General features: G+C 34.2%; 1 protein-coding gene and 1 pseudogene across 4 annotated transcripts in view; both read left to right on the forward strand.

Moving 5' to 3' along the window:
• LOC106883669 (uncharacterized) overlaps positions 1–23,134 on the forward strand; it is a 313,977-nt gene that overhangs the window by 259,851 nt on the left and 30,992 nt on the right. The window lies entirely within an intron of this gene.
• On the forward strand, positions 21,708–21,806 carry LOC128248627 (U6 spliceosomal RNA; annotated as a pseudogene).

The raw sequence follows: 23,134 nt of genomic DNA on the forward strand, positions 1-23,134 counted from the left end.
GGTAAGATGTATAAAAACATAATATCTGCCCAGCGTTTCTCCTCTATCGAATTCCCACACGCCACGTTTCTGATTCTTAGGCCACCCTCAATGGGCAGATATGGTGCTTTCACAACTTTTATCATAATAAAAAAATTTTTCTTCACCTTAACTGCAGTGGATTTGCCATTAGGAGATGAAATCTGTCACAAACATATTTTACCTAAACTAAACGTCACACATATACACACAGACAACACACACATACACAAATACGCGTATAGATAGATACTAACCTCTAACAAACCTTCCTAAAAATGGTTCCTTAAGGTGTCGTGAAAGCAATGACTGACAACAAACAACACGCTGTGCAGGCTCTCTGGAGACAGTTCGTGCAGGACTCATTTTCTAACCACGCGTAGAACAGTTTGTATGGGCTACGTTGTATCCAAGTTCTCTACAGGTAGCGGTTGGATCTGCTGTGACAACAGTTTCCAACTCTTCGGAATCAAACTCAAACCCCCACCTCTGACGTGAAAAAAACCCCATCTCCTGCAAGTTCTTTCACTCCCTACATCATCCCCATAAACTCTCTAAAGAGACTTTGCTGCCGTGCTTGCATTGACACCTTTATGAAACTCACAGGGTAAGACATGTCTAATGTGATCTTTAGATGGGATGAACATAGGTGTGAATACAGCAGCAGATTATGGCCAATACAATCAGAATCTGAAAGAAAAATGTATAAGTTACTCATGGTGACATTTTTAATACATTGCAAGAGGCACAATTAAAAAAACATATACTATCTAAAACTGTTTTCTGAAAACTCGGCCATTACCTTTGCACCAACATAATACATGTGCGTGTGTGTTTGTGTGTGTGTGTATGTATGTATGCATGTATGTATGTTTGTATGTATGTGTTTGTGTGTATGTGATTATAGCAGCTGCTGGTGTAATCCAATACTTACGACTGGCACTCGTAAATCGTGACGCCAATCTGCACTTTAATTTCATATAGCAAGGTTTTGCTAAAAATGTAACAGCTCTCTGGTCGATAAACAACAACACAAAAAGAATTATCAATCACAACCAAGGAATAAGAAATTAGTTACTGCTTGCCAATCATATTTTGACTGACGACTTATTCTCACGATTTCTTAATATTTTTCTTATAGCTTTATTTTAACATTCCGATTTGAGATAGCCGAGTATTTCTTCTGCTACGATTCCCCCGTGTCTCTCATCTCTATGACGCTAATTAGGGAAAGTTATTCGACGCAGAAATTCCCGACCATCAGATGTCAGTTCTAGTAACGAGTTATTACAGGCCTTTAGCAGGTGCAGCAACATATCTTTCGTCCCTTTCACTTCAAATGTACATATGTTACGATAAGAATTTATGATGAATAAGACGAATTGTATTATCATCCTAGGTCGGATTCCTCCTAATTCAATGGAGGAAATTCATAACAATTTCAGATTAAATTTGGCCTTTGAATACTTAACACATCTCGTCTGGTGCTTTGATGTTTAATAAATTATCAAACACTCATTTTATTTTGATTTATATACTATGCCTGGACTTGATCATAATATGCACACCTCCCCACCCCCATACATAGACACACAGATGCCCGCAAACGCACATTCATTTATGTGTTTATGTATGCATGTATCTATGCATTTATGTATGTATGCATGCGTGCAAGTATCATGGCATCTCTATTTTTCCTTCCCTAGAAGGAGTGTAAATACTTTTAAAATCATGTTTCCTGGAATTTTCAAATATCACACCCAAATTATATTCTCCAGTTACTAAATGAAAAATTATATTTGTGTTTGTTAATGTTTTCTTGAGAATAATGTCTTCCGGAAAATTGAGAATCTTCAAAATACACATATATTGTATGTGTGTAATCCTCCTGTTCATAACTCTCCTATTTACTAGAAATCAAAAACGAATTTTCTAAATCACATAATAACGCTCTATGACATAGATATATATATGATATCACATACGGGCACGTATGTACAGACATGCGTAAAATAACATTGGTGCTGGAAGCATATACACTTGTGAGTCAGAACGTGTGCGTCAGTTTATTTCTATGGAGTGGATAGTAACATAATTGTTTTTGTTTGGCAAGGGAGATGATCTGAAATGAAAATGTATTTGGTAAGAGAAAAGAAAATGATTATCGAAGCCGAGTCATAAGATATAACAACTATAAATTCTATATAGATTTAAGCAGATAACTATGTTCAAGTTAATCAATGAGCTGGTCGCTGACGCTCTTTTTCCCTGCAAAGAATATTTTATCATGCCTTCACCACGATCTACTTTATAAATATCGGAAATCTGTATGACAGAATTATATGTCTATAAAACGCTGTGTCAACTGGTAAGAAATGAGATTTGAGAGAGTATGCGTTTCATAAAAACAGCAAATGTGGGTAAAAATAAAAAGCAAAGTTTTGTAGCAAATATTTATTTGTAATAATATTTGGTAGCAAATAATGTTTGGCTACGAATATCCTCATATCTCAGTATTACAGTGAACAGTGTTTTCTGATGTATATATATGCGTGAGATACATGCATACACACACACACACACATATATATACATACGTGCGTACATAAATAGATAGATAGAGAGAGAGAGAGAGAGAGAGATAGGGGGGGGTGGACACTCAACACACACACACACACACACACACACATACATATATATATATATATATATATATATATATATATATATATATATATAGATAGATAGATAGATAAATATATAGATAGATAGATAGATACATACATACATACATACATGCCAACATACATACATACATACATGTATATAAACCACAGCCGTCGTAATGTTTCAAGGATGATAAACAAAAGCTGTTTTCTTTCACAACCAAGCTACCAAGAGGGTAGGCGGTCAAAATTTAAGCAAAATTTGAAAGAGAATGAGTACATACATAATACATAAATACATACAAGCATACAAACATACATACATACATACATACAATACGTATATACAGACACTCTGAGACAGGCATATACACACAGATACACATACGCACATTTATATTAAGATGTGTGTGTGTGTGTGTTATACATATCAGGCATTTTAGACTCAGTTCCAACCGATTCTGTTTTAGAGTTAGTCATGGCCAGTTTGTGATATATATATATATATATATATATATAGGTAGGTACACAAAGAAAGAGTATTTTGTGTGTATGTGTGCGCGTGCGTATGTGTGCTCGCGTGTGTGTATGTGTGTAATTGGTATGCAGAAGATACACGATATTTAAAATTGATTTTTTAATAGATATCATGCGATAAATTTGTTCTGTAATGATCTGACAACTTAATAGACATTATATCTGAAAGATACAGTTCTTTTATATATCAGGTAATTGCATTTTCGTTGGACATATGCAATAAAATTTTAACATTACTAAATAGAGACCATTGCATCTGAGAGAATTTTAATTTGATTCATGAAATTTGATAAAGATCATCTGGTATATTTTAAATGGAAACTCTTATGTATTTCCAGACTGTTGCGTCTAATTATGCCTTTAAATGAATCTATGGAATCAATAAAGTGACTATAATGTTTTGTTCGTTTATTTGTTTTACTGATCGGTTTGTTCAACCATTATGGCTGAGCTGCCGAATCTGAAGAAGGTCCAGCAGATAAAACGATAGTAAACTGGATTTTCACATTATCTTTGGCCAAGATTACCACTGCAAATGCTTTCTGGAATTCAACGTATTATACGCCGACTGAATAATAGACCTATTGTAAAGATCCGCACATTAAACCTTCCTAAAATTTTGTGCGTTCAATTTATTCCCTTTTGTACAAACATTATTCTGCATCACCAGAATTAACAGGTTTCCACATTTGTGCACGTCGCTTATCTCAACTATGTTCAGTTCTTTCAATCTGTTCTCCAAATTTAACTAAACGTTCATCTGAACTCAATTACTAGAATGATTCTGTCTGCATTCACTGCATTACGGACACATACGCGCGCGCGCATACACAGATGATATGGTTCTAATAGCAGAAGACTATCCTGTATGTATGGCTTACAGGACATAAAAAATTGCTGGTCTAGAGAATACGTCATACTGGGCCAAACCTGTCTGGTTGTCGAAGGGTTAAATAGACCCTGTGTCTCGAAGGTAAGCTCAGGGGAGCAGCTAATAATCAAACAGAGCTGCAAACCAATCATTACATGGTGCTCTAGCATGGTCATAGCCAAATGGCTGAAAGGTGTAAATGAATACATACATGCATATACACATACATACATACATACGCACATACAAATATACATACATACATATCAGGGAAAGCTGCGCATTTTCAGATTTTTGCTGGAGTTCTATTGTCACCGACACTTGTTAGCATGGTATATAATGAAAAAAAGTAATAGAAATGGTTTATAGCATCTAGGGTCACAGGTATAATGACCTTGCCCCACTTCATTGACTTTATTTTTACGACAGGGAAAATATTTTCTCCATTTTGTGGAATAAATCGATTTATTAATGCTTGAATGCATTCCTTACTTCTATTCCTTATTTTTAATCTTGAGTCAGCAGTTTTCTTGCATTAGATCTGAGAGATCTTTGTTTTTCCGTGATTATGCCTGTAACGGCTTTGATTATCTGACAATAATCTCCGCTTTCCTATTCATTTCATTTCAATTTCTGTCATACATGCAATATCATACAAGTATTTATCTTATCACACATATTGAGAATTCTGCGCCTTTTAAGGTTTACATATTAATATGAGAATGCGTAAAAATAATCAAGTATTTTATTGCAATCTTAATTGCTAGTAAAATGTACAAAAGACGTTAGTGAGGAACGAGCGGAAGAAATGGAGAGAGAGAGGGAAAAAAGAAAGGAAAAAGTGATGGGATGATGAAATTATATAAGTATGTATGTGTGTACGTACATATGTATATATGTATGTTTGTATGCATGTATATATGCATGTATATATGCATGTGTGTATTCCTTTACACGCTTAATTTATTTGACTACGGACATGCTGGAGCAACATATTAAATTTGTTAGACGAAGTACTTATGCTATCAGTCTTTTTGCTGAAGCGCTAAGTTACAGAGACATAAACACATCAGCATCAATTGTCAAGAGGACGTAGCAGGAGCCTAAACCAGCATGACCTGTCTGGTCAAAGGTAGAGCGGAAGAGAACAACACTGCCCTCGCCGGATACAGGTCGCGTGGTATTGAAGAAGTATATATATGTGTGTGTGTGTGTGTGTGTGTGTGTGTGTATATATACATATATATATATAATTCATGTAAAATACAATGTACATTTAATACACATTAGAGATGCCCATAAAAGGACATCTGACCCGCTAGAAAGAGCAGCCAAAGCTCTACACCGCAAAATTAGGGATAATTTCGAAAAGGAATGAAAAATAAAAACATTTACCATCTATATTCCGAACCAGGTTTCAAGTTATTTTAGCAAAACAAACTATTTTGCAAGGCCAACTATCATCAGCGGAATAGCCTAGATCGACATGTATGCACGAAAGCATAAAATATAAAGAAGCTGCTTCACCCAATTAAAGCTGAATATACACAAATCTAGAAAACCCATTCTTAATTAAAAATGAATAATTGAAACATATTACTGGAAGCTAAGAGAAATGATTAAAAAGGAAGTTGTTACAAGTGCTACGTGACGTTGTAAAAGTGAAAAATAGAGTGTGTCGGAGGTAAACAAAGTCCTCAATAAATGGATGCAAACGTATAATGATACATGCACCGCACACGCACAGACTCATTCATACATTTATATATACGCTATATGTATGCGTGTTGATAATTAAGAAATCACCACCACCCGCATCACCTCCGGCAGTATGTGCTATTATCATCTCTCTATTTTCTCTTTTCTCTTTTGAGGTTATCTCTTTCTCTTTATTTTTACCTCTTATATGAATGCTAATCTCATAACTGTCTCTGTATCTTTCTCCCTTCATTATTATCAACACCAACGACACCACAGAAGCTTCTACTACCACTGCCTTTAATATATCTATTGACTGTTTCTTTCTTAATCTATTTCACTTATCTTCCTTAGTGTTATAAAAAATGTTGGTAGGTAGCTAGAAACTTATTATTCTAGTAACATTTAGATCTTAAATAAGTAACAGATTCTAGTATTTTAGCCTATAACATGAGCACATATACGGACATTTAATCGTGAATACATAAGTATATGTTCATTAACATATGCTAGAACATACAGATTCATGATTGAAAATACTTAGATGCTGAAATACATAGAATATGGTGCAAAATTGAATTTTCTGAAGCATCAAATATTGCATCAAATTTCACGCAATAATAATTCACTACACGAGCGCACGCACACATATTATATATGACAAAGATTTGAATAACTCAAAATCTAATGAAATTACTCTCTTTTATCTTTCTTTATATTTAAAATGATTCTGTTGTTATAGATACTGAATTAAATATTAATATAAAACGTGACATAATGAGTGTATAATTGTCTTTCGTAAATGTAATCACTTATCAGATATAATCTGTCAAAATCTTCAAAATGCTATCGACATAATTCTTAGATAATGATATTCTCGTTTTAATTATGAAAATAATAATCGCCTTCATTAAATAATGCAGGTGAATTGTCTATTAGAGATAAACCCATTTCCAATATTAATTCTAGCTTACGCTGTTATTGCTCTAGTAATATTACTAATAATCATTGCAATAGTAGTAGTGATTTTCTATATGGACCAAATGGGCAAAAGAAGGTACCTTCTGTGTAAAAGCTAGAGGCAAGAAATAGTAGGGGTTCTAAACTGTTGAGATTAATAATAACTCTACATACACTGTAATAAATATATGAATATATATATTAAGCAGAAACAAAATCGAACAACGAAGTACGAGAAGAATATCACCTAGAAATGAAGAGAAGCAATCGCATACTGTAATTCTTGGTATACTACACTGAATGTCTAATTTCTAAAACTCCCCAAAGGGAAATTTCTTTACGCAACGGCAATTATAATTAGACCATTTAACCATGACAATTTTATCACTTTTTACAGGCTTTTACAAAATATAGTGGAAGCCAAAACCTCCCTGTCGTCTTCATCCTTTTCAACTGATAGATGAAAATCTTGTCCTTAGAAAAAATAAACAATGATCACAGCTCACGATGATTTCCACTTCCAAGCAGTATAGCGGAAGTATCACACACGTCATTAACCAGTCTCTGAAATTTTCTGGAGTAGTTTTTTAATGTACGTTAACACGTTGAATTGTGCAATGCGAAATGGTTATTATAAATGTTTCATTTAGTTTGACCACTAAGACAAATCGCTGTCAATTATAAAGATGCAATGCCGCAGTCTATGCTTAGGAGCACTACCAAGTGACGATGGACATTTCATTGAACATTTTAGACAAAACAAAGCTCATCAAAAACCACCGTAACTTAGAACAACGCCGTCTCGCTATACAATGTACCCCATGTAATGGAAGCTAGCTGAAAAAGTTCTGCTCAAGATTCGTATAAGTTCAGACATCTACAACAATATTACAGATGTGACGCGGTAATATATCCAAACATTTAGGCCTGAATTGAACACAATTATCAACTTAAATTCATTTGTTGTGTCCCCATTTTAGGCTTCTCCTCAGTAGCATCAACGCTCCTATGCTTACATAACTATAATTCCTCCCAGCTATTGCCCCATGGCATTAAAAGCATCCAGGATATTTTCCGATGTGCACAAGCGTGACAAAAAGTAATTCAATCGGCATTGACATCTAGAAAGCAGGACAAGTTGACCTCAGCTTTTGTCATAAAGATTTAGAAGCGGGGATTTTAAAAATTATGAGACATGAAAGAATGAATTCCGAAAAAGTTCGCTCACTTGTAGAAACTCCACATACAACATACGTAAAAAGCGCAACAGTCCTTAAGTGCTAGAAATGCGGACGATGTTGTTAATCAAGCATTGGACTCCACCGTCATTACAGAAAGTGCTTCCTCACTTTCTCATTCATCACTCCACTGTTCTCTGTAGTCTGCAGGACTGACAGATGTTAGCTGCTGGTACGTGCGGGTGTCAGTGAGTATATGTAAGTGCCTGTATAATGTTTCAGTGTTTATACACGTCTGTGCCTGCTTGCACGCGCGTGTGCATGTATGTGTGTAACAGTGAGAAAGTGAAAGACAGTGAGGAGTGGGGTAAATCTAATAATCGAATTTTTTTACCAAGTTATCCATAAATATTAATTTACGTTCGGTCAGTGATTTACATTAAAATTCGTTTTTTCAACAGACCAACGAGACAGAGGAATAAAATAACTGGAATTCGATAAACATTGCCATGTATTAACGTATTACGCTATCTATCTATCTATCTATCTATCTATCTATCTATCTATCTATCTATCTATCTATCTATCTATTTATCTCTCTCTCTCTCTCGTTCTATATATATATGTATATATAAATGTTTATATATTTATATATATATATATATAGAGAGAGAGAGAGAGAGAGATACATATATATATATATATATATATAAATACATATATACATGCATGTGTATATATATGTAGTTATATATATATTATATATATTTATATATGTATATCTATGTATATATATGTATATATATATATGTATATATATATGTATGTATGTATGTATGTATATATACATATGCATACATATATATTTATGTGATTGTTTATGTGCGTCTCTATGTGTATATGTGTGCGTACAAAAAGCCTGTTATGTAGCTTTGCATGAGACCATAGAGAGGTGGAGTCGTATGTTTCTTCTTCGTGATTTATATTGTTTACATTTTTGTGTCTTCGAATGGTTCTACTAGATCTTTTATTCTTCTCAAAAATGAGCTTGCAAGCCTTTTATTTAACCTCCGCTATTTCTCTTAAAATCTGTGCCGTGAAAAATTGGCATCGACACTTGTTTCAGTGCAACCATTCTTAAAAAGAGAAAGAGGAGATGGAGAGAACGGTAAACAGACAGAGAAGTATACATAGAGACGGTTATAGAGATCGAAGAGGAATGAGGTCCTCCCGATGTTTAGCAACTCCTCCATAAAAGTCCTGCATCCGGATAGCTATTGGGCTCATGGCACTTATAGCACCAAACCAATACTTGTTAAAAGGAAAAGAAAGCGGGACGGGCTATACAAAACCATGTCTCCTATAATACTATAATAGTAAACGTCATTTACATTGTGGGGGTAATTTGTTGTTATTCAAAGATAAGAAAACCCTATAGAAAATCTGTTATACTTAACCAATATCTTGCATTCCCTGCTGCTCCATAGCTGTTGCGAACGTATTCGTTTGTCTTTGCTTCATGGTGTATTCATGCGTGGGGAAGTGATACTTTCACTTTCGTCCTGGCACTTGCTTCTGGAAACAACCTAGGCAAAGCAACACCATCAACTCTCAGCGAAAAAGGCCAAGTATTTTACATGCAGTTTGTTTCCCTGGACATTCCCTCCACAATGATTTCTGCATTGTGACATTGTTACCCACATTGTAACATGCTCCTCACCATGTCGAACATTCATCCAGCTCAAACAATTCAGTGCTGCAATAGATATATAAGCTTATACACAATATACATATATATGCCCACTATATACACATATACATATACACATTCAGGTATTCGGGGGATAAATTTGATAGTTTGTCATCCAATATCCCATCCAAAATAAATGGATTTTTAAAAAAATCAAAAAATATCAAATAGGTATTGGCTGAGAGATAACAGTTAATCAAAATAGACTCTCTCAGCTTCCACCATATTCTCCAGAACGCAGCTCCAGAACATGACATACATGCTTCATTCTTTCTTGGGAAGATCTTCCAACACGCCCTTGATTTTGACCACCGCCTGGTGTTGTAGGCAGAGTGGTTGTTCTCTTTCCCAAACGCACCCTATACCAAGAAAACTATAGGATTACCATCGGAGAAATTAAGAAACCAGAAACAGGGGCAGGTGAAATCGCGAAATTTCTCGGACAAACATTTCTGGCTTTTCTGAGAAGTATGACAAGGAGCCAAAACATGATAACATATATGGCGTCCAAAAGTAACATTCACCAGCCAAGGTTTGGCCACAGTCTCCATTAGCTTCACATAGCTGTGCGACCTGAGACTAAGGTTATGTCAAAGATGTGGAGTGACATAACGTCACCCTCACTGCAGGCACACCCAATGACTCTTTGACACGGTCACATGTCTCCGTTGCAGCTGTCCACATCGCGTATTAAAATGTATACAGTGCTCATAGAGCTTTGAGGTGCAGTTATGATGTTTGCCGATGCAAATCATCATGATATAGAGAAATCGTTTCCAATATTCATATCACTTCCATTTTACCATGTCGGCCACTTTTCTCAACTACAGATTAAATTGTTATGCTTACGAATGACCTTGAACAAAAGAGTGCATAAAAATTGCAAAATTTTGTTCGATCACACTGTATACACACGCACCTGTGCCTACACTCAGACATGTATATATATATATATATATATATATATATATATATATATATCAATAGTAATATACTTGTATTTACACTCATGTACGCACATATATAAATGCTGGGCTTTATGTCAATTTACATATAAAAGAAAGTTAACAAGTAACTAATGGATTACCCAATAGATTATAATAGAAGACAACTTCATTATTACCTTTCAAATCTGTGATAAAGGTAAGCAAGATGAAACTTTGACGTCACTAACAACATTTACCTTGTAATATATATATATATATATATACGTAAACGCACAAACTTCCCTGGGTGTTTGCGTCCATGTATATGTGTTTGTATGAGCAATGTACATTCTACACGTCTAAGCTAATCATTCTTGCTGACGTATATAGCTATGTGCCCGTCTTCTTCAGTTTCTATTAGTATTTTTATATCTGTCAGTTAAAGTTTAGAAATATGAGATTCTGTTCAATAAAGAATGGTTTGATATTACCTGTGTATTTTTCCGTTGTATAAAATCTATAAAAGGTGTTGATCATTGGTTTATTACTTTCAATATATATATATATATATATATATATATATATATATATGATATATATTTATATATATATCACAGGCGCACACACACACAAAAACACACACGCACATATACATATACGTGTATATATGGATATATGTATATATATATATATATATATATATATATGTGTGTGTGTTTTGTGTGTATGTGTGTTTATGTGTGTGTATGTGTGCGTATGTGTCTATATGTATGTGTGTTTTTGTATACACATGTATATAAATGTGTATATATATATATATATATATATATATATATATATATAGGACGCTTCTACCCGTATACAAAAACATTTTATTTCTTGTTTTTCATTTCCTCTATAATTTGATGTTAATAGTAGTAAACACAATGATTGATGTTTAATGTTTGTGGTAATGCTGTTTGACATTAATAATTCATAGTTTTAAAAGGATAACTGTTTGCTCATGCTTTGTAAGTTTAATAAATAGTTGTTTTCAGTGTGCCTATTTAGGCGTTCGTCAAGGTATTCTGTGAAGAAAGAAGTTTGACTGTTGTCTTTTCACCCTCTATATTTTCTGGCATTTGAGCAAACAAATACTGTCAATAGATTAAATTGACAAATAAGGTTGTGTGATGGAAAGTACAGGATATTCACTGAATATTATATAAAATATGTAGATAGAGATACAAATGAAAATTTATTTTATCCTCATACACTGGGTGTTATCTGCTTCAATATTCAAGCAAAAACAAGCACAATAAGTAGTGAAACAATTATGTCTACACTGGTCACGCTTGAAAATAGCACCTACCACACAAACAACACTTACATGCAGTGAGAGCAGCAGGCGAAACAACAACGAAGCCACATTACTGTTACCACTACTACCAGCAGGATGTAAGCAAATTGACGGAGACAACAGTTATTATTAGCGACATCATTACTGCCTGAACCTCCACCAGCATAAGTATATCTTTATTGCTCACATGCTGTCACTTAAAGAACAGATGCTCGTCAGGAAACTGGAATAGTTGCCATCACTACGTACGTGCATGCAAAAACAATGTAGGAAAGATGTGGGAGATTCCATATGTTATATTAGAAATGGAAGTCAACATGGAATGGTGGTGGCCTTATGCCTCAATGAAGAGGAAATGAAAATATAGACAACACATATTTCTCACATGAGCATCTATTATTACTATCCTAAATAGGATACAGAGCAACAAAAGAAATTCTAAATGAAAATCGACTATGATATTAATTATTTTTAAATGATTGTAGTTAGTGAGCAATAAGGTGTTCAAGAAATTAACGATTATTGGAGCTCCATACATTGGAACTGCTCTTGCTACACACAATAAAAACCATCACTCCAAATCACCGACGTCTTTTAATCTATTAAAAGTTCAAGTGGATGGCAAATATCAAAGTGGAATATATAATGTTACACCAGTCAGCGGAATGCTTTGTGCCTTTTGCAACGGATTTGGAAAGCTGTTTAGTGATCAATACAAACCCTTTCGAAATCGGCAACACCAGTAGCAAGAGTAGCAGAATCATACGCAGCAATAGGAACTGAAACATCAAGGATAACAGAAACCAAACACACAAATATGATGGCAAGCAATAACTCTTAATAGTGCGTCCTCACTAAATTACGACAAGAACACTAACACAACCAATGTCCATGCACCAAACAGTTCCTCTTCCCGCGACGTCCAGGGGATGTTGAACTGTAGTTAACCGTTGCTATGTGTGGCAAATGGGAAAATATCCAATGACGATCGTCCCATTGAAAAATGTAAAATGTCCTCTGCGACATCAATGAATGCGAAAACCGTCTACTAATCTCATAGCACAAGCCCCACCACAATATCAGATATAAAAAAAAATGAGCCAGATCTGAAACTACAATGACAGGAAAGCGTTTACCAGAGCATAAACAACAAGGTGGAACCTCAGCAACAATAGCTAAACGGGTTACAAGCTTAATAACGATACAATACGCAGGATTATTTCAGATTTTTCCGTTCCCGAAAGCAAAAAGCAGATTCGATGGAGTGCTAAAAACTTCAACCATTTATAAACAGAAGAAGTGCATCAACCATCCAAGCAATAGAAGCTGGTCCCCAGATGTTTAAATCTCCAGCAGTTAAAAAGCACTCGGAAAGTTAAATAGGAGTTACAAGATATAGGATATATTTGGTTAACCTTGAAAACAGAACTTCCCTAGTTTTTCAGATATATTATGCAGAATCTTCTATTTATTCCTCTCTCCCACAACAAATACTCGGAGTCAATGATAAGGGTGTGGCCAATTATGTAACGTCTAGTCACTATATTTACATGCAATAGTCTAACAGAGAATGTTGGATGCGTGGGATGTCTTTTGATTGACTCTAACTGAAAGTCTTCTACATTCTTATCTCATTTCTTACTGTTAGATAGAATTTTCGGGTGTATATAAATGTTTTGTGACGTAGAGACCTAACATTAATACAGTCACCTGATTTGTGGTCCATGTAGCAAATCATACGACACAGTTGGGCAATTAAATGAAAAATATGGTGTCCTGCTCCCCTTCCTCCCCTCCCATGTTTTTCTTTCTTCTCTTCCCCGTTTTCTATTCCTCCTTCTTTTCCTCCCCTTCCCCATCAGCATCGTCATCGTCATCAACATAAATATTATCACCGTCATCAGCAGCAGCAGCATCATCATCTTATAGACAGAAGGAGACTGATAGAATGAGTGAAGAAAATTAGATAAGTATATATGTATGCATCATTGCATGCGTGCGTGCATGTATGTATGTATGTATGTATGTATGTATTTATGTATGTATGTATGTATGTATGTATGTATGTATGTATGACCGTAATTGTGTTGTCTATTGTTAAGCAAAACCTTGATATAACATGCAGGTGGAACACAAGGAGATAAGACATGAAAATAGTTGCTTCCCTTAGTAAAACATGAATTTAGGAATGATTGATTGTTTCAATTAATCAATTATACACATGTATGTTTCCGTTATTTCTCGTTACATAAATTTGGTTGGGGGAGTCTCTATGCTGATCAGTTAATTCACTAAACTGTTATGAAAGAAGCATATACATATATTCTAATTGGTAATTCAGTTTTAATAGATATAATTCAATAGTAAGTATTAACTCGCTTCCACATATCCTTGTGACTAATGCAGCCGCTGTCTAGTTCTGATCACAGAGTGTTAACTTTTTGGCAACCAAATATTTATTGATGATGTAATAACTCTAACCTCTCCGAACATTACATATTTGGAAGAACTAGCATCAATTCTAAATAGCAGGTTGAACGGCGTTATAAATTATGCTGTCCAGATTGACAGACTGGAAGCGAATTTGTATTCAAATCTTTGAGTTATATATAATTATTTGCGAAGAAATAACGAAAATAATATTAATACGAAGCCTTGCTAAATTAGAACCGATATTTTCTTGAAGAAAGAACAAGTTTTCAAGTAATTTATTATCTTCCGCTTCAGAGGTTACTGTCAAACTTCGTTCTTGGCTCTTTGGAACAGAACAATTTATAGAAAATAAATGAAGATTTTTCGGAACAAGTAATAATTTATTGTAGATTTCAGAACTATTTTATTAAAACACTGGTGGTCTATAATTCACTAAGAGTGATATAATAAATGGTTTTGAGGAATAATTTCATGATCATATGTCCGAAGGTCTGGATATTAATAATCAAATTCTAAGAATTCTTCCAAATCAATATCTGATACAAAAAAAAAAAAATGATGATTCTTTCTTTTCGCTTTCATTTTAAATCGTCTTAAATTGGTAGCTACATGGATAGCTTAATGAATAAATATGTTTATTTCCATTTCCTTCAAAAAGTGTTTTATGGGATATTTAAATGGAGACACAGACACACACAAATACACACATACGCACACACACGCACGCACACAAACATATACACACAAACACACACACGCAAATACACAGTGCAATACAACTACTTCACAAAATTCCATGTCCATTCCTGTATGTTTGAAGGGAATCCATGAGGAACATTCGTATTATTATTCAAGCATTCTTTGGTTGAAATCCTCAGTTGGGTATATTTTGGACAACATATAGTGAACAAAGCAAAATGGGAGTGTTTGTTAATAAAATATTTCATCACGTCATCTAACGCGCGGTTCATTAACAGACTTTAAATACAGGTACATAATTTAATTTGTATAAACAATTGACAAACATAATACCTCTTCAAATAATCCCATGTGTATGCGCTATGAAATGTAAGTACTTAAACAGGCACAATTTTTCCAAACCCTTAACTAAATATGAATAAATGAATGCACATGCATGCACACACACACACACACACACACACACACACACACACACACACACACACACACACACACACACATACACACACACACACATACACTCACACAGATACACACACACATACACTCACACAAATACACACACACACAGAAGCACATTGGCAATAATTTTATATTCGTGCACCAGTCCGTACACGAATACGTCGAAACGATCGTTGTGAATAAAAAGACACAGTAATTGATCTCCATTTTGTTCCTCTCATGTCTTTATATATGCATATAAATGTATATATATATATACATATATATACATATATATATATATATATACATATATATATATATATATATATATATATATACATATATATACATATATATATACATATATATATACATATATATATACATATATATATATATATATATATATATATATATATATATATATATATATATATATATATATATATATATATATATATATATATATATATGCGTGTGGTGTGTGTGTGTTTGTATCATAGACTCTCCCTAGGTAAAACGACGTATAAGTGTTCGGTAAGATATTGCCGAACAACCAGACGGATGATTTGTTTATAGAGATCAGATGTTTGCGTACACATAGGCTCTTTCCTTCCATCAAATCGCGATTAAGTGTACAGATATACCCTGTGCCGCATGTCAGATGACGAAACGGTCGCAGAACAATGTTAAATGAAGACCTTTGCTCAAGAACACAACGCAACGCCCAGTCTGGGATTCGAACCCACGATCCCACAATCGTGAGTGCAACACCCAAATCAAGTGCCTTCACAAATATATATATACAAACACACATACATACACACGCACACACACACTCACATATATATATATATATACATACACAAACACATGTATATATATATATATATATATATATATACATATATATATATATATATATATATATATATATATATATATATATATATATATATATATATATATATATATATATATATATATATACATATATATATATATATATATATATATATATATATATATATATATATATATATATATATATATATATATATATATACATATATATATATATATATATATATATATATATATATATATATATATATATATATATATATATATATATATATATATATATATATATATATATATATATATATATATATATATATATGTATAGAGAGAGACAGAGAGGTTCTGAGCGATAGTGTCAAATAGACCCAGAGGTTTCAGATAATGCTGAGTAAGTGCTATGGATAGACCATAGGTAAGCTCCAGGTTCGGTGATTACGCGAATAAGGGGTCCAACATAGGTCTTATATCAGCGTGTGAATGAGTACAAGGATTTAATTTTCGTAATGAGATAAAAAGAAAACCAAGGCTGTGTGCATTATAGAACATTTGAAAATAGAAGGTCTTACAGCTGTTTCCAGGTTATTTGTTATATCCCTTCACCGGAGACTGTGTGAGAGGATGGTTAAGTAATAGTTATTTCCTATCTTATCTAAATTAACTATTACTTAACCATCCTCTCACGCCGTCTCCGATGAAGGGGTATAATAAATATACTAGAAACAGCTGTAACACTTATTTATAAATGCTCTATAATGCACACAGCCTTGGTCTTTTTTTATCTCATTATGAAAAGTAAATCCATATACCCTTATATATATATATATATATATATATATATATATATATATATATATATATATATATATATATATATATATATATATATATATATATATATGGACCAAAACAGTTTGATTCCAATTCGTTGATACACTTGCGTTTCAATCGTGATACTAGTCGTCAGTCATTTTGAATATATATACATACATATATATATATATATATATATATATATATATATATATATATATATATATATATATATATATATATATATATATATATATACAGAGAGAGAGAGAGAGAGAGAGATGCGGATGCGCATTAATGCTCAAACATACTTCACGCATATATATATGTACTCAGTTGAAATGCTCGGTTTCTATTCAGAAACTACAAACCGAACACTACCTTTCTTTCTTCCTCCAGGTTCTACCATTCCAGACAGTGAGAGAGAGAGAGAGAGAGAGCGAGAGAGAGAGAGAAAGAGAGAGAGAGATAGAGAGAGAGAGAGAGAGCGCGAGTGGGAGAGATAGGGAGAGAATGGAGTAATAAAATCAATGTCCGTGGTTTGCAACTGAGTAACACCAATTCGGATAAACGTGCTTAAACCTCGTCATGCAATGAAACTTTTTCGGGAATCAGACACTATCGTCTAGAACAATGCAAGATATCGTAGACATAGCAACACGGCCTCTGATATGTGAGTGAATGAGTCAAACCGGGAAGGTCATTTAAGCTAAGCATTGATGAACACCGCGGTCAAACGACAATAAAGCTTACAATTAAAACAACTGCTACAGTAATGAAAGAAGTGCTAAATTAAATTGAAAGTAAAGAATTATTAGTAAACATCCTAAACAGGGAATTTTGTTTCCAAATATCAGAATCTCTTAAATAAAAGAATTTATAAATAGCAACAACAATAATCGTATCTTGTGGATGTTACAATGCTATCACACGAAGAGATATACCCGTTCAATAATGTTATTCTTATTAGTATTGACACATCATCTTCACTAATGATGATTAATTAAATGTGTTCAACATATTAAGCATAGCCGTCAACAAAAACGAATTACACATTTGAAATGCCGGAAGAGTATTTTTTGTATCAAAATTGCCTTCTCTGTTTTCATTAAAAAAAAAAAGAAATTTTGCAGACATCACATTAACTTACGTAACAATATATTTCTGCATGAACTAACAAGCAAAAAAGAAAGATAGAGAATGAGAAAAAGAATCAGTGAGGGGAGAAAGAGAGAGGAGAGAGGGGGGAGAGAAGAAAGGGTTCAACGTCGTAACATCACCAGTTAGAGATGTTTGCAATATCACCATGTAATCACAACTTTTTGTCTTGTAGAAGTGTTTGTATATGCGGGAGAATGAAGCCACTGATTGATATCTCTAACTGGTTTGTATAACAGCCAAATCCCTCTCACATTGCACTTTATAAATATAGGTATGTATTTAGGTATGCATGTATGTGTGCATGTATGTATGCATGTATGTAAATATGTATCTATGTATGTATGTATGTGTGGCTGTGTGTCTATGCATGCATGTATTCATGTATGCATATATAGATGGCTGGCTGGCTGGCTGGCTGGCTGGCTGGCTGGCTGGCTGGCTGGCTGGCTGGCTGGCTGGCTGGCTGGATGGATGGATGGATGGATGGATGGATGGACGTTTGTATGTGTGCATATATGTGCACGTGTCGGAGTCAGTAGAACATAATCTTGGATAAAACAATATATGATATTGTCATGTTTGGAAAGCCTTTAGCCATACCTTGTCTCAATCTCAATTGACTTGGGTTTAAACTGCAAGAACACTGAAACCGGTGGATACACATGGAATGGAGAGTGGCTTAAGAGGTCACAGGATTTGTGACGAAAGATTTCAGGCAACAGACACTAAAATAGGAATACTAATAAAGATCAAGTGATGAACGAGTATATAGTGCGCGTGTCTACTTGGCAAAAAATGACCATTCCGAAATATAGCAACTGTATTTGCTATAAAAGCAGTAAATTCTGCGTCAATTCACATTTTTATTTCCTATCTTATTAGTTATCGTGCTACTCTGATACAATACCCAGGCATTGTTATATTAGGTACTCTAGGACACAAGCACGCATATACACGCTCGTGCACGCATGAACAAACGATGACCAAACGCCCATAAAACTTTGATCAAAGCTATGCTATCAGAAAAAGTAACTGTGCAATGAGGCGCATTAGAATTAGGCACAAAGGAATATCTTCGCGAAGCGATTTTGTTAATCACACAGTCACCCCTCTGTGTATTTCTAGTGACTTAGTGACTTTTCGTTGTATATTACGGTTGATAAATATTCAAGACCGTAATGTAATGCGACACATGTACTGCAATTAATAATGCAGTAGAAAATTATGTCCCACTAATGGATATTTGCAATGGAATCAGTGTGAAACTAATGGGCGGTATTACGGCTATGTATAGGTAACATTTTTATTTAGAGCGTAAGAACATTTTAAAATACAGCGGAACTTCGGTTTAGGAAATTAATTCATTCCTAAAAGCCGTTCGTCACTCGAAATATTCGTAATCCGAAACTATTTTACTCATACCAAAATTCATGAACAGCCACGGTGAACTCGACCAGGTATGTATACTGAGCGAAGACTAGACAGCAACTGATACTCCCAGCTTATCGTCAAACGTTGGTGGATTGTGTGTCCCTTACTTGAAACACGGTTCGTCACCCGAGACAATTTATATTCGAAATATTCTTCGTAAACTGATTTGTTCATGAAAAGAAGCGTTCGTAGACCGGGGTTCTACTGTATATATAATCAGAATAGGCGTATGTGCTGTCTCAAGTAACATGATCCTTCATTTATAGATACTAAAATATATCAATAACTTTATTGGAAAAGAGTAACCATATCATGAATTAGGAACCATGATTAACTCTCCTTGGTTCTAGCGCGTAGAAGATAACTCATCTGTGATTGAATTTCAGAAGTTACAGATATATATTCTGCATCATGATACTTGAGAATTCACGGCAAGTAACATGTTTGAAAGAAATGTTTATAATCACACCACTAATGACAATGTTAGCAGTGGTGGTTATGGTGACTGAGTTCGATGGTGTTGCGATAGTGAAGGTGCTTATAATTATGGTGGATGTGGTTGTTATGATGGTGGTGTGAAGATGACAGTGATAGCGATATTGTTGGCAGTAGTAGTGATGATAGAGTTGCGTTAATTGATAAGTGTGAAAATCGATTTAAATATATTTTTTTCTACATTCTTACTTCGTTTTCGTATTTCGTTTGCACAATTCTAGATATGAATTCGTGTAATTCAGAAAGGCATTACTTTCCTACAATATCTTCAAATGCTACTCTGATTTTAAAATACTTCGATAGGCGTCCTAAAACAAAAATCAGAAACTAGATAAAATAAAACAGAACTTGTTTTAAAATTATCTACTTTATATATATGGCAAGACGAATAATTTCGCTTCCTTCGATTCTGTATAATTCACTTCCTAGTCAGATTTAACTTTGATTATTTTGAATTCATGTGACCTTCAGAAAAGCACTACTTTCCTACAATATCTTCAAACGTTACTCTGATTTAAAAGAATTCTACAATAGGCATCCTAAAACAAAAATCAAAACCTAGATAAGATAAAACCGGATTTGTTTTAAACTTATCTACTTTATATATATGGCAAGACGAATAATTTCGCTTCCTTCGATTCGGCATAATTTTATTCGTGGTCAGATTGACCTTTGATTACTTTCTAACAGAATACAAGTAAATAAAAAAAATATCCAGACAAAGACATGTCAACAATCATTTTTTCAAAAATTTCCAGACAGTGTATATTTTGGTACGTTATCAGTTACTGATTGAATTTCTAAACGAAGATTTGTTAAGAATATTTTTGCTCTTAGCGATTATGTAAGCGAGCAATAAAACGAAATAAAACACACAAAGACACATAGACACATACATTCAGAAACACACAGACTTGCACAAACACACAAACGTATACTCATGAATTGAAACAAAGCCATCATCTATTCATCATCATTATACCATCTGTTTTAGTTAGAGTTCAACATGGCTTTCAATGTATACAAAAATAATCGATCGATCACAAATTATTCTCTCTCCCTCTCTCGTTCTCATACACACACTTACCCCCCCCCCACACACACACATACACAGCCACGCACGCATTGTTTTAATATTTGAATGAATATATTTTATACTCGCTTCAGGCAAACATACTGATATACTGCTATGCCTAGTATACATAGCATTTTTTTATAAGTACTTCTGCGCTGCTTGGAATCTTTACTGGACGAACATAAGTAGACGCACGTGATATAACGCCAAGAACAAGTCGAAACTAGTCTAACACTTCTCGTGTTCGTTTAGTTCTTTAACCACAGGTTACATGCTTTAACCACAGGTTATATTAAACAGATCGTCTTATTCATAATTTATTATGCTTACATATATTTGCTTAGGCAGCATATATATATATATATATACTAAAATTGGTACGATATAGAGATTAGCATGGCTCCTGTGCAAAGATGACACGCAAATTCGTAAAGCGTTCAATAGTTTTAGGCGCAGACGTGGGTATGTGGTAAGAAGCTTGCTTCCCAAGCACACGGTTTAACGTTCAGCCCGACTGCGTGGTACCTTGGGCAAGTGTCTTCTACTATAGCCTCGGGCCGACCAAAGCCTTGTGGGGGAATTTTAGTAGACGGAAACTGAAAGACGTCCGTCGTATATATATATGTTTGTGCGTGCGTTTGTGTGTGTGTGTACCTGTGTATGTATGTGTGTGTGTCTATGTGTGTGTGTGTGTGTGTGTGTATGTGTGTATGTGTGTGCGTGTGTGTGTGTGTCGTCATGTCTGTTTGTACCCCATCACCGTTTGATAACCGATGCTGTTGTGTTTACGTTCCCTTACCTAATGGTTCCGTGAATATAGGCTTTGAAATGAAAGGTCCTGGGGTCGATTACTTCGACAAGAATTCTAGAAGGCGGTGCCCCATCATGGCCGCAGTCAAATGACTGAAAGAAAAAAAAAAGAATAAACGAAAAAAACAATATATGTATATGTGTCTGCTTGCCTATCTGTGTCTCTTTTTCCTGTCTAGCTCTCTCTCTTTCTCTCTCTCTCTCTCTCTCTCTCTCTCTCTCTCTCTCTCTCTCTCTCTCTCTCTCTCTCTCTCTCTGTGTCTGTGATTACCCCGAGATACTGTGTTGATTTTTCACAGTGAAACGTTTCACTCTCCGGAAAGAATGGAAACAAGAACATCATAATAGTTCCCTTGTAAATAGTTTTTGAGTACATACTATCTCGTTCAACGCAGCATTTGTTGCGCAGCTGTTTCATTACATTTTTCGTTTTCTAAAAATATATACAGGATCACTAGAACTACCGCACATTGAGGCGTGTAGATTAATTACTTTTCAAACAGCATTTCTTTCTCCTTTCATAAAAATGTTTCGAAGTTTCGTAAGAAAGATGACAACATTTAATTTTTAAAAATATGTTTCTTTGAACACGTTATTATTATTTGCTAACCGCAATATTTTTAAATGTGTGTATAGTTGCAGACAAACCGATAAACTTCAAATTTTGGCATAAGATCAACAATTTCTCAGAAGGCCGGATAACTCGATCAAATCTACCGAAGTATTCGACTGGTATTTTATATTACGAGTCAGGAAGGTTGAAAGGCATTGTTGACATCGGTGGAATTTAAACTTAAAATATAAAAAGTCTGATGAAATGCTGCCGAGCAATTTGTTCGACGCATTTACGATTCTATCTGCTCACCACTCTTCAGGAGACAGATAAGAAAATAAAATAAAAGACTTGTCAACTTGTGTACGAGTTTGATTAAACATTCGACTTCCATTATGTTTATGAGAAATTCT

The sequence above is a fragment of the Octopus bimaculoides genome, chromosome 8 (assembly GCF_046866305.1).
Source record: "Octopus bimaculoides isolate indiv1 chromosome 8, ASM4686630v1, whole genome shotgun sequence".
NCBI classification, from domain to species: domain Eukaryota; kingdom Metazoa; phylum Mollusca; class Cephalopoda; order Octopoda; family Octopodidae; genus Octopus; species Octopus bimaculoides.